The following is a 14,683-nucleotide window of genomic DNA, read 5'->3' on the forward strand; positions in this document are numbered from 1 at the left end:
TACACCTATACATCCTGTTACACACCGACAGTCATCCAAAAGTTACTCACACACATGCAAATAAACTATTAAACATCCATTTATTTGCATATACAGCTATACACACACTACCACCTTACTTCTAAGGAAACTTACACATACTTACTCTCTTAAACAATCACTTATAGAAACACATACTTATTTAAATAGGAACTCTTACAATCTCTCACTCTCACATATACTCACTTATATACATCAATACACACATATACTAGATAAAAACATATGTAGTTACTGATAAAGACACCAGTGAGACAGTCATTCACTCACTAACACACACATATACACACTCATCCACCCATACAGTCCTGCACATAAGCTGTCTTCAAAACACATACAAACAGTGAGTCAGTCATTGATGCATCTATGTGCTAAGTAATACTCCCACCAAACCATACAGACACTCCTACTGATACTAAAAAAAAATCTAATAACCCATATACTTACACATGTAGCTACTCACCAACCCATGCAGCCACTTATACACAATGTGAAACACTGATACAAACATTTAAATATTTAAACATTACTCGCTAATATATGTATTCACTAAGATACACTTAATAAGCCAGTTAACCAATCAATTTTTTTTTTTTAAAACATCCATTTAGACACTTATTCAAACATTTATTCTTCCATCCACCTTTACAAATACATATATAAAAAATATTTATTTTTCAGAACGACACACATTCACTGGATGGTGTCATCATTGATGTCATGAGTGATGCCACTGACCATGTCATAAGTGATGTAATATGTGACATCATCAGCAGTGCATTGCAGGCGCGCAAGTTATAGTGAGTCCAACTAACTAAATTTCAATGGTTTTATGTCAGTAAAATTTCCAGAAAACTATAACTGGTGTGAAACCTATGGTTTTTTCAGTGAATGTAATAGTTTTTTTTAAATGCTAATTCCTAACTATAACTGGTGTGAAACCTATGTTTTTTTAGTGTATGTATGTATGTATGTATGTATATATATATATATATATATATATATATATATTCACAGAAAAAACCATAGGTTATACTCCCTATATAGTTAGGAATTTGCATTTACAAAACCTTGAAAATTCAATGAAAAAACCATTGGTTTTAGGCCATATATAGTTAGGGATTTGCATTTAGAAAACCTTATTTTACTCGCATAAAACCATTGAAATTCCATATATAGTTATAAGCGCTAACTATATATCGCGCACCCGCAATCCACTGCTGATGATGTCACATATTACATCATTCATGACATGGTTAGTGACATCACTGATGACATCACTGATGACAACATCCAGTGACTGTATGTTTCTGTAAAGTTAAAACATGTCTTACATATTGAAGAATGAGTGGATGTATAAGTGTCTGGATGAAGGATTTAGTAGGTGCAAGACTGACTGTATGAGTGAGTGATTAAATGTGTCTCACTGAGTGCATGGGTGTTGGACTTGGCCTTTTTCCCCCAAAATTTTTCGCTTTTGACCCCCTTACCTAGGATGTCTCCCCCATGGGATTAAACCTGTATAGGCCATGAGTGGTGTGAGACCCCTTTTGAAACATGTAATTACCTGACATAATGTGAGCACTTGTAAATATCCCCCATTTTGAAAACGCACCTGACTGAAATGTATTGCTTTTAAAATGGATGCCATGGCCATGGGTTTTGCCACTGGACTGACATAGGTCAGCGGTCTAGATAACATTACCCAGCAACCCCTAGCTTTTGGAGGGAAAGCCTGGCACCCAGGGTGCTCACCCCCTCCCCTAGAACCAGTTTAGGCTAGATGTGCCAACATTCTAGAAGGTCCTGGCACTGCCTGGGAGGAGGGTATAAATAGGGGGAAGTGTCACCAGAGAGTCAGTCAGCGCTGGGACAAGGAAGGGAGAGGGACCTGCTGTGAGGTGCGACCGCCACATGGGCCTGTGAGCTGGGCCCTGCACCCCTATAAACCCCCCCCGCTGCTGTCCCCTGGGCCCCTGACAAAGGAGGGCCCCTACCCAGGTCACTGACGCCGTTTTGGACCAGGTACCACGCCAGCGCTGCATGAGAGAAGCGCCCAGGAGGTGAGGAGTGGGACTGTCTACCCCCTCTTGTAAAGCTGTGGCCCTGTGGAAGTGCTGGGTCGTGAGGAGCAACCCGGGGAGGATTGTGCCCCCTATGCGCTGTGAGTCTAAAGACTGTTGCTGCCTGTGGAGCTGCCTGGGGAGGATTGTGCCCCCAAGGGACTGTGCCCTGTGATTGATGTGGCCCCCGAAGTGCTGTTGGCCCTGAGGACTGTGTGGGCAGAGAAGGGAGTAGTGCGCTGTGAATAGCGCCATTCTCCTGAGGAGAATCACGCTGGAGGAGCCTACCCTCGTTTCAGCGCGCTGTCTGTCGCATTATTAATAAATAATAAAAGGGAGCCTACCCCTTATCACAGCTGGAGATCACCGTCGCAGCCCGGGCGCTGAGGAAACTGTGAGGAGAAATAGCGCTGAGGAGCTACCCTCGTTTCAGCGCGCTGTCCGCTATATAATTAATTAAGTACAAGGGAGCCTACCCCTTATCGCCGCTGGAAATCACCGCCGCTGCCCGGCGCGACTGTGGAGGGGCCCCCGGCGCTGTGTCTAACGTCGCGGCGACCCCCGGTACCAGGAGGGGGCCGCCGATGAGGAGGTGAAGCCAGAAAGGGCCGGCATCACGTGACGGGGGCGCCCGGCCCCGTCACTGGCCGCGCCCCCGCCCTCCGTGCATCCCTGGAGACCTGTGGGCATAGCCTCGGGCCGGCCGCGCTGTGATTGGCGGCCGGCAACACACCGCCAAGAGCAACGCAGCGATTGGCTGCCGGCCGGCAGCCAGAGAAGAAGCGGAAGACCGAAATCCCGGGATTGTGAAGAGCCCCGATGAGAGTGACCGAAACGGGAGGCCACCCCGCCGGTCAGGGCCTGAAGGAAGCTGGGAGCATGAGCTGTTCTCGGCGGGGCCCTCGGAGACACCAGGAGAGCCCCGCTTGTGTCCCGCCTTCGTCCTTCCGCCGCCTTTAGAGATGGCAGCAAGAGGGAGCCCCGAGTGAAGAACCCGGAAGGAGGGAGGGGGCCTCGAGGCACATTGCCGGTGCCTGCCCCCTCCGCGTTGGAGTTCGAGTTGGGGAAACCCCCTTCCCATGGGATCGGCACATCGCCTGCAGGGCTCCCAGTGGAAGAGGAGCCCAGACCCCGCAGCCTAGAAGCAGCCGGTGAGTGGGGCAGAGTGCAGTGGAGTTGGGGGGTGTGTCGGGGCATAGATCGGTGCCCGCCCCTGGGACAACCCTGATTTTACAGGTGCCCCATCGGGCAGCGGGCACCTGCACCTGAAGAGGTCTGGAGTCGGGGCATAGGGTCGGTGCCCGCCCCCTTCTCAGGGGAGACTATTGTTGGGCCCTGTTGGCCCTAACTCACCAGAAAGAGAGTCCTAGAACTGGGCAAGGACCTCAGTTAGGCCCCGGGACCGGTACAGGGACGAATTAACCCCTGAGTAGGGAAATGCTGAGACTGATGGGGAGCTGTACCTACAGGGGAGTGGGTCACTGAAATCCCTTAAGTTGCCCACTAGGTTGTGTAGGCCAGGAGTCCCTGGGAGAAGTACCAACAGGATTGCCAGGCCTCTGAACTGGGCTACGACATTAGTTAATCCCTGCCTGGGGTGTCCAGGTGAATGCCAGCTAGTGTAGGCCCTGGGATTTGTGTTAGTGTGGCCAGGCAGTGCTTTTGCTGAATTTCACACCCTGCGTGTCAGTGTGTTTATGGTTTAAGGGCACACCCCCCATATAGGTTGGCTTGAGTGAGCCGGGAGGGAACAGATGCCTAGGGAGCCTTTATTAGATGATGCACCAGTGGGGAGGATTAGGCTCATGCGTATGGTTTAATACCTGCCAATGCTCTATAATGTGTATGCCTAATGTTCATGAAGAGAGTTGGCTGCTGTGTACACCCTGATGTCTTATGCTATAGTGATGCCAACGTTCTGCCTGATGTTGATACCCCAAGGTTGTTGGTAGAGGGAGCCTAGCTATTTCCTTACAGGTGTTCCTGATATATGAGGAGGGCTCCTACCTGATAACTATGCTGGGCGATGTATGTTCCGCCTAGGTTGGTCAATGGGTTGGCCTGATGTTATTCCAGGCCCTTGTTTATGTACCAGATTGATGGGCCAGATAGGCTGATTTATTGCAGGTGTTCCTGCCCATGTTATGCCGTGATGCCCTAATGTTTTCTTTCCCTAACAGGGGTTGGGTTGGTGTTAATGTGCATGATGGTTAACTATGCTAATGTAGAACTTCTGCATTTACAGCCTTCCCTGTAGGATGAGAGTCTGAGTTGGCCCCGCCAGATTGGGCTCCAGATCTAATGACAAATTTTAACCTAACCTTTTTATGTTACAGCATGGACTTTGGACTCAATCCCTTTTTGGTCCCATGTAAATAATCCCCCTCTGAAGTACTTGGCTCTGGTGCCAGTTGGCGTCATGTTGTGACACTACTGTTTTGCATTCTTTTGCCTTGCAGGTTGGAAACACTACTAAACTGTTTAATTTTCCAACTCCGATTGGTGTCCTGCCTCTTTTGTAGTGTGCCTGGTGTGTTGACTGAGGGTACTGCGTGAATGCTTCACATGTCCTCGAAGTTTGGCCTGCCCACTTGATGCCATGCTACCCCCTTTGAGACTTGGGCAACCCCCAGTTCCAACATTTGGTGGCAGAGCGGTGGGATAGGACTTGTGTTTGCACAGTACCACAGCGGCCACAGGTTACACTGCAAATAGAGCTTTGGATGTAATCCGAGCCTTGTTGTGGGGATTATTGTTGTTTGCTAAATTGCTTCCTCCTGAAGAGTGTTCTGAATTGTCCCCTTGTTCCACTGGGAGGGTGTGTCCCGGGTGTACCTCGCCACGATGGGGTTGGTTTACCAGGAAGTGGAACTGATGGAGTACACCGAACAGGAGGTGATAGACTTCCAATAAACAAAAGAAGAGAGGTTAATGTCTCTTATAAGCCACTTGGATGGAGCCACCAGATTTAAGATAATCGCACCCTATTTGGGTTTGAAGGAAAGCCCTCACACACCGACCTAGTCAGTGTCATGCTTCATCATCGGGCCCCACCGAAGAGACCTAGTGCCTCTTCGGTGTGCTGCGACGCCAGAAGACTGCGGAGCTGGTATTGTGTAACGGGTGTGTTGTGAGGAAAAATAAACTTAAACTTAAAAGTGTCTAAAGGGTATCTAAAAAAAGTTTAGTAGTGATCCCTAGGACACGAATACAAGAGTTCTATGTGTCTGAATTGTAAAGCCAAGGTAATGGTTGGTTTAATTCAGAATTAATATATCATTAGTATGTCAACATGTTTCAGCCTTAGTATTGGTTTGATTTTACCTAGGCATTCGTCAGGACAATGATAAACCCCGGCGGTATGGACTCTCTAATCGTCCACCCTGACCTGGGGACGTGAAAGTGAAAAAATAAAAAGTGTTTAAAGTGCATAAAAATAGGAAGAGCAAATGCTCATTCCAAAAATCACTCCTAGTTTGGAGTGTCTCGGCACCTGTAGAACAAAAAGTACGAACAGACATATAAGACAAACAAACAATTATTTGTAGGGCTATGCCAAAGTACTTTACGGTTCATGGTGTTCCAAATCAGTGGCAGCAAACGTGTTCCCAGAATAACTGCTAGCGTTAAGCACCATCCACATACCCTCTAGGGATGATACAACTAGTATTGGGAAGTGTAGTGAAAATAGTGATTTAAAATAAGCCATCAGTGGCTTCAAGGGGTTAAAATCACATGGTATGAGTGTTTCAGAGGATCAATAGACAAAGAGTCAGTGACCCCCACACGCAAGTATAATATAAAAACAAGTCTCACTTTAAAGATTGGCGCTATCTGCACCATGGGTCTCAGGAGGGGGGATGGAGTGTCCCTGGCACATCCTAAAGGTAAGAAAACATAGGCTAGAAACATACGGAATCGCAATTGACTTAGCTCGATAGTATGGAGTTGGTCCGATCCTCACTGCAGCATTACTCACGCCCTCAGCACTCTCAGCCCGCTTGTACACCTAGTACTACCTCTACCGGACCCCGACGATGGAGAGCGGGGCCGGTGGATTTGTTTTTAAGGGGCTGTGAAAACGCTGTTCGCGCTCTTCCGGGTGGGCGTGGCTAATCCCGACCGAGGCCAGGGTGTTCTATCCCGTGGGCGCGGTCGGTGGAAATGAGTGAAAACGAGGCTTGGATGCACTCGTTGTTATAGCAACCTCGTGTTATTTCTCCAGATAGAGGCTTGCTTTTAGCGGGCCAATCCTTGACAACGAGGCTTGGTTGTCCTCGTTGCCATGGAAACCTCGCGTAATGTCGCCTAACCGAGGTTTACTTTTAGTGAGCCGATCCTTGATTTCAGGCTTCGGTCTTTGGTTTTAAAAGGGGAACACAATCAAGCACATAATAAAGGATATGTATGGCGGCAAGACATGGTAGTATTTGTTGCCGTGCAAGACATTGCATGGTGTTTATTTAACATCGGGGCTTACTGTTACGCCAGTATAACTCCATTTGAATTGGCTTGTGTGTTTGATTTAGATCTGCTTGTATATAACCATTTTTTAAGAGCGCAGGGTAAATTACGCGCAATGTTTTCTACATGAATATGAATATTATCATAAACAGGAAATTAGTTTCTTGGTGTTTACAGCATTGACGTTTGTTTTTAAATGGAGCGCTACTGATCGGACATACATGGTTGGTGACTTTGGCAAACATTATGATCAAAGACTTTCAGTTGAGTACAGTGTTCCATGGGATATCATCATTGAGCCCAATGATGTTGGTTCCAAGACGGTACACCCACCGCTGTTCTTTCTCAAAGAGTCTGGTAGGGATGTTTGTGGTACCGGTAATTTTTTCAATTATTGTCCATTTCATATCATTTGGGGTATGGTTGTGTTCAAAAAAATGTCGGCTCAGTTTGGTTGTTAATTTCTTGCATCGGATATTACTCCGGTGCTCCCCAATGCGCTGTTTCACCTTTCTTGTAGTCATGCCGATGTAACGTAAGGAACAGGGACAAGTTATCAGATATATCACATTGTTTGAGTTGCAATTTGTATGGACAACTTGTGTCCAGATTTTACCTGGTTCCAAAGACAGTGATTTTGTAGCTTCTGTAAGATGGCATATACTACAGTCTGAGCAGGGATAATGTCCTGTGATGGGAGGAAGACCCCATGCTGTTGTGACTGAAGGTGTCTGAGGGTCAGTCTTATGTTTAGGGCTGGTGTGAACCAGGGCATCTCTTAAGCTTCGGCCTTTTTTAAAAGAAAACATAGGTTTTTCCCAGTCTTTTTTTGCTGACTTTATGATGCTCCAATGTTTATTTATGGTTTTTTTCATGTAGTTTGATAGCCCATTGAATGTTGTCACACAAGTGAGTGGCACTGGTTCTTGGTTGTTGACTTTTTCCTCTAGTAGGACTTCTCTCGGCTGATTCCTGGCTCTCTTAAAGCCTTTGTTGAGGATAGCAGAAGGATATCCTCTGTCTTTCAGTTTTTCAGTTAAACTTGAGGCTTGTTCCTTGAAATCAGTGAGTGTACTGCAGTTCCGCCTTAACCTCAGGTATTGCCCATAAGGAAGGTTCTCTTTTAGGTGCCGTGGATGAAAGCTACTGAATTCTAATAGATTATTCTTTGCTGTTGGTTTATGATGAGTTTTTGTGGTTAAACATGTGCCAGATATTGTGATCAGTACATCCAGAAAAACAATATCAGTTTTGCTTGTAGTATTTGTGAATCTCAAATTGTTGTCTAGAGTGTTGATCCACAACAGGAAAGCTTCCAGATTACTCTCACTGCCTGTCCATAATAGCAAGATATCATCAATGTAGCGCTTCCATAGAAGCATTGATGACCGAAATTTTGCAGTTGGAGGAAGAATGTGCTGGGCTTCAAAATCCGCCACATACAGCCCGGCCACACTAGGGGCAAAGGTACTCCCCATCGAGGTGCCCGAGCGTTGAAGGAACAGCTTATCCTTAAAAGAGAAGAAGTTTTCTTTGAGTGCTATTGTCGCACAATCAATAATGAATTTTTTGGGGGTTTGATATTCCCAATCGATTGAATCCAATGCCTTCCCCAGGACTTTGATGGTATCGTCCTGGGGGATGCTTGTGTACAAGCTTTCAACATCCAAGGTCACTAATGTGACTGAGTTGGCCTCAAATGTAATGTCTGTCAAGAGATGTAGTAAACTTTTAGTATCTTTTAGGTACGAAGGAGTTGCCTGTACCAGGGGTTTCAAAAATTGGTCACAGAACCTAGAGAGAGGTTCCAGAATTGATCCGATCCCGGATACAATTGGGCGACCTGGTGGTGGTACCCTGCGCTCTTAAAAAATGGTTATATACAAGCAGATCTAAATCAAACACACAAGCCAATTCAAATGGAGTTATACTGGCGTAACAGTAAGCCCCGATGTTAAATAAACACCATGCAATGTCTTGCACGGCAACAAATACTACCATGTCTTGCCGCCATACACATCCTTTATTATGTGCTTGATTGTGTTCCCCTTTTAAAACCAAAGACCGAAGCCTGAAATCAAGGATCGGCTCACTAAAAGTAAACCTCGGTTAGGCGACATTACGCGAGGTTTCCATGGCAACGAGGACAACCAAGCCTCGTTGTCAAGGATTGGCCCGCTAAAAGCAAGCCTCTATCTGGAGAAATAACACGAGGTTGCTATAACAACGAGTGCATCCAAGCCTCGTTTTCACTCATTTCCACCGACCGCGCCCACGGGATAGAACACCCTGGCCTCGGTCGGGATTAGCCACGCCCACCCGGAAGAGCGCGAACAGCGTTTTCACAGCCCCTTAAAAACAAATCCACCGGCCCCGCTCTCCATCGTCGGGGTCCGGTAGAGGTAGTACTAGGTGTACAAGCGGGCTGAGAGTGCTGAGGGCGTGAGTAATGCTGCAGTGAGGATCGGACCAACTCCATACTATCGAGCTAAGTCAATTGCGATTCCGTATGTTTCTAGCCTATGTTTTCTTACCTTTAGGATGTGTCAGGGACACTCCATCCCCCCTCCTGAGACCCATGGTGCAGATAGCGCCAATCTTTAAAGTGAGACTTGTTTTTATATTATACTTGCGTGTGGGGGTCACTGACTCTTTGTCTATTGATCCTCTGAAACACTCATACCATGTGATTTTAACCCCTTGAAGCCACTGATGGCTTATTTTAAATCACTATTTTCACTACACTTCCCAATACTAGTTGTATCATCCCTAGAGGGTATGTGGATGGTGCTTAACGCTAGCAGTTATTCTGGGAACACGTTTGCTGCCACTGATTTGGAACACCATGAACCGTAAAGTACTTTGGCATAGCCCTACAAATAATTGTTTGTTTGTCTTATATGTCTGTTCGTACTTTTTGTTCTACAGGTGCCGAGACACTCCAAACTAGGAGTGATTTTTGGAATGAGCATTTGCTCTTCCTATTTTTATGCACTTTAAACACTTTTTATTTTTTCACTTTCACGTCCCCAGGTCAGGGTGGACGATTAGAGAGTCCATACCGCCGGGGTTTATCATTGTCCTGACGAATGCCTAGGTAAAATCAAACCAATACTAAGGCTGAAACATGTTGACATACTAATGATATATTAATTCTGAATTAAACCAACCATTACCTTGGCTTTACAATTCAGACACATAGAACTCTTGTATTCGTGTCCTAGGGATCACTACTAAACTTTTTTTAGATACCCTTTAGACACTTTTAAGTTTAAGTTTATTTTTCCTCACAACACACCCGTTACACAATACCAGCTCCGCAGTCTTCTGGCGTCGCAGCACACCGAAGAGGCACTAGGTCTCTTCGGTGGGGCCCGATGATGAAGCATGACACTGACTAGGTCGGTGTGTGAGGGCTTTCCTTCAAACCCAAATAGGGTGCGATTATCTTAAATCTGGTGGCTCCATCCAAGTGGCTTATAAGAGACATTAACCTCTCTTCTTTTGTTTATTGATATATTACTGGGGATCAAGAGAGTGTTCCTACACTTCCCTATCTCTCCCATTGTTTTTCAGGGTGATAGACTTCCTCCTGGAGAGAGGGATACCCCCAGTAGGGAACATTAGGAGGAACCTGTTTCTCTATGAGGCCCTCAAGAGGGGAGAGCCCTTAGAGATTGATGGGGACTTATCTGACTACCCCCCGAGGTGTTGAAGGGTCAGTGGGTTAGAGACCGGAGAGAGGGCTCCCCATCCAGAACCCTGGGAGGTAGTTACTCCGATGAGGAGGAGGAGGAAGAGTTTGAGAGGGCGGAGACGCCAGTAGCTGTGGAGGACACCGAAGATAGGGAGTCTCGCACTGGGTCCAGTCCTGGGGGCACTGCCCCATCCCTTTCCCTGTCCCCAGAAGAGTGGGTAGATAGGAGAGAAGAGAGGGAGTATCAGCTGGCGCTGGCAAAGCTCAGGCATGCCGAGGGCTTAGCGCAGCTGAGGGTAGAAGAGCAGCGACTAGAGACTGAAAGAGTCCTAGCGCTGGAGAGGATGGCGGAGAGGGCCTTCGCCAGAGAGAGATCAGCTCAGGTGGGTAGGTTGACCCCTGAGAGTGGTTTCAGGAGTCTGGATTCACCGAGGTGGGTGGGATCCAGTGGTGGCAGCGAGTGTAGGTCCAGTGCAAGGTGTCCCACTCCCGAAGCCCAGGAGACTGTGCCTGATTCCCTGGAGGAGGAGGACGGGTTAGTGTTTAGGGGCAGGGGAAAGCTGTCCCATCAGTCCTGGGGAGAGTTCGAGGAGGAGTGTTGGACTGTACTGGAGGATTGGGTGGTGAGGAGAGCAGTGGAGGATTGGGACGGGCTGTGCCATGCCGTTATCCGGGAGCACATGCTGAGGAGTTGTTTCCCAAGACTGCGTCACCATCTGTTGCAGTGCGGGTTCTCAGACCCCAGGGAACTTGCACGGGAGGCAGACCTCTGGGTAAGTGCCAGAGCGTCTGGGAAGGCTGAGGGGAGTGATCCCGAAGGGAGTGAGACGGGGAGGTGTCCCAAGGTACCCCAGCTTGGGAGGCTAGGCTGCCCCGATGTGTCATCCAGAGGGAGGGATCCCCTTATGTCAGGAGAACCCGGAGCATCATTAATCAGAGCTCCAGTGGTTCGGGGGTCTGACCAGTCACAGGGTCTAGATCCTGGACTGGGGTTCCAGGTTCAGGGGTTGCCTGACCTGGAGGGTGGGGTTCCTGTAAGGCAGGTCCCTACCAAATTGACTCCCAGGGGTACCACTTCCAGTGGGAGGGTGCGGAACTCTGGGAGGGGGTGCAGAGGGAGGAAGGTCTCTTCTCTGTCACCAGCTCAGCCACGGGGCGCAGATCCCGGGTTGGGTGGCCAGGGACAGGAGTTGCCTGCCCTGGTGGGAGGGACATCTGTAATCAGAGTCCCCCCGGAAGTGACTCCCAGGGGTACTTCTCCGGGTAGGAGGGTGCAGAATTCTGGGAGGGGGTGCAGGGAGAGGGAGGACTCGCCCCTGTCACCGGTTCAGCCTGTGAGTTTCGACTCCAGGTTGGGGAGAGAGTTGTGTGAGGGTGTCCCCAGGCGTAGGAGATGGAGGAACCCAAGGAGGAGAAGTAGGGGGAGGGGAGCCTCGCCCCTAAGGGCTGGTCATTCTGAGGGTGTAGACCCCAGGTGGGTGGACCAGTGGAAATTTGGAGAGAGGAGAGTGGTTCCAGAGTATCACAAGCCTGAGGCTAGAGCCTCCCACTCTAGGAAGGAGAAACATCCCACTAGGGAACACCAGTGGGGTGGTTCTGTTGGTGAAGGGAGGGTTGCGAAAGAGAACCATTGGGTTCCAGAGTGGAGAAGAGACTGCAGGTGCTCCTGTAGTTGCAGGCCTGCGTCCACCTTTTTCCGCCCCAAGCAGGGAAGCCCATCAAGGCATTGATGTGTCTACCCTGGCTTTTGGCTGGGGGGGAGTCGTGTTGGACTTGGCCTTTTTCCCCCAAAATTTTTCGCTTTTGACCCCCTTACCTAGGATGTCTCCCCCATGGGATTAAACCTGTATAGGCCATGAGTGGTGTGAGACCCCTTTTGAAACATGTAATTACCTGACATAATGTGAGCACTTGTAAATATCCCCCATTTTGAAAACGCACCTGACTGAAATGTATTGCTTTTAAAATGAATGCCATGGCCATGGGTTTTGCCACTGGACTGACATAGGTCAGCGGTCTAGATAACATTACCCAGCAACCCCTAGCTTTTGGAGGGAAAGCCTGGCACCCAGGGTGCTCACCCCCTCCCCTAGAACCAGTTTAGGCTAGATGTGCCAACATTCTAGAAGGTCCTGGCACTGCCTGGGAGGAGGGTATAAATAGGGGGAAGTGTCACCAGAGAGTCAGTCAGCGCTGGGACAAGGAAGGGAGGGGGACCTGCTGTGAGGTGCGACCGCCACATGGGCCTGTGAGCTGGGCCCTGCACCCCTATAAACCCCCCCCGCTGCTGTCCCCTGGGCCCCTGACAAAGGAGGGCCCCTACCCAGGTCACTGACGCCGTTTTGGACCAGGTACCACGCCAGCGCTGCATGAGAGAAGCGCCCAGGAGGTGAGGAGTGGGACTGTCTACCCCCTCTTGTAAAGCTGTGGCCCTGTGGAAGTGCTGGGTCGTGAGGAGCAACCCGGGGAGGATTGTGCCCCCTACGCGCTGTGAGTCTAAAGACTGTTGCTGCCTGTGGAGCTGCCTGGGGAGGATTGTGCCCCCAAGGGACTGTGCCCTGTGATTGATGTGGCCCCCGAAGTGCTGTTGGCCCTGAGGACTGTGTGGGCAGAGAAGGGAGTAGTGCGCTGTGAATAGCGCCATTCTCCTGAGGAGAATCACGCTGGAGGAGCCTACCCTCGTTTCAGCGCGCTGTCTGTCGCATTATTAATAAATAATAAAAGGGAGCCTACCCCTTATCACAGCTGGAGATCACCGTCGCAGCCCGGGCGCTGAGGAAACTGTGAGGAGAAATAGCGCTGAGGAGCTACCCTCGTTTCAGCGCGCTGTCCGCTATATAATTAATTAAGTACAAGGGAGCCTACCCCTTATCGCCGCTGGAAATCACCGCCGCTGCCTGGCGCGACTGTGGAGGGGCCCCCGGCGCTGTGTCTAACGTCGCGGCGACCCCCGGTACCAGGAGGGGGCCGCCGATGAGGAGGTGAAGCCAGAAAGGGCCGGCATCACGTGACGGGGGCGCCCGGCCACGTCACTGGCCGCGCCCCCGCCCTCCGTGCATCCCTGGAGACCTGTGGGCATAGCCTCGGGCCGGCCGCGCTGTGATTGGCGGCCGGCAACACACCGCCAAGAGCAACGCAGCGATTGGCTGCCGGCCGGCAGCCAGAGAAGAAGCGGAAGACCGAAATCCCGGGATTGTGAAGAGCCCCGATGAGAGTGACCGAAACGGGAGGCCACCCCGCCGGTCAGGGCCTGAAGGAGGCTGGGAGCATGAGCTGTTCTCGGCGGGGCCCTCGGAGACACCAGGAGAGCCCCGCTTGTGTCCCGCCTTCGTCCTTCCGCCGCCTTTAGAGATGGCAGCAAGAGGGAGCCCCGAGTGAAGAACCCGGAAGGAGGGAGGGGGCCTCGAGGCACATTGCCGGTGCCTGCCCCCTCCGCGTTGGAGTTCGAGTTGGGGAAACCCCCTTCCCATGGGATCGGCACATCGCCTGCAGGGCTCCCAGTGGAAGAGGAGCCCAGACCCCGCAGCCTAGAAGCAGCCGGTGAGTGGGGCAGAGTGCAGTGGAGTTGGGGGGTGTGTCGGGGCATAGATCGGTGCCCGCCCCTGGGACAACCCTGATTTTACAGGTGCCCCATCTGGCAGCGGGCACCTGCACCTGAAGAGGTCTGGAGTCGGGGCATAGGGTCGGTGCCCGCCCCCTTCTCAGGGGAGACTATTGTTGGGCCCTGTTGGCCCTAACTCACCAGAAAGAGAGTCCTAGAACTGGGCAAGGACCTCAGTTAGGCCCCGGGACCGGTACAGGGACGAATTAACCCCTGAGTAGGGAAATGCTGAGACTGATGGGGAGCTGTACCTACAGGGGAGTGGGTCACTGAAATCCCTTAAGTTGCCCACTAGGTTGTGTAGGCCAGGAGTCCCTGGGAGAAGTACCAACAGGATTGCCAGGCCTCTGAACTGGGCTACGACATTAGTTAATCCCTGCCTGGGGTGTCCAGGTGAATGCCAGCTAGTGTAGGCCCTGGGATTTGTGTTAGTGTGGCCAGGCAGTGCTTTTGCTGAATTTCACACCCTGCGTGTCAGTGTGTTTATGGTTTAAGGGCACACCCCCCATATAGGTTGGCTTGAGTGAGCCGGGAGGGAACAGATGCCTAGGGAGCCTTTATTAGATGATGCACCAGTGGGGAGGATTAGGCTCATGCGTATGGTTTAATACCTGCCAATGCTCTATAATGTGTATGCCTAATGTTCATGAAGAGAGTTGGCTGCTGTGTACACCCTGATGTCTTATGCTATAGTGATGCCAACGTTCTGCCTGATGTTGATACCCCAAGGTTGTTGGTAGAGGGAGCCTAGCTATTTCCTTACAGGTGTTCCTGATATATGAGGAGGGCTCCTACCTGATAACTATGCTGGGCGATGTA

General features: G+C 50.0%; 1 long non-coding RNA gene across 1 annotated transcript in view; it reads left to right on the top strand.

The window, feature by feature from the left end:
* The window catches only part of LOC147676737 (uncharacterized), a 199,669-nt gene that overhangs the window by 7,739 nt on the left and 177,247 nt on the right, over positions 1-14,683 (top strand). The gene's annotated exons all lie outside the window — the stretch shown is intronic.

The sequence above is a fragment of the Lissotriton vulgaris genome, chromosome 12, assembly GCF_964263255.1.
Source record: "Lissotriton vulgaris chromosome 12, aLisVul1.2, whole genome shotgun sequence".
Classification (NCBI taxonomy): Eukaryota; Metazoa; Chordata; class Amphibia; order Caudata; family Salamandridae; genus Lissotriton; species Lissotriton vulgaris.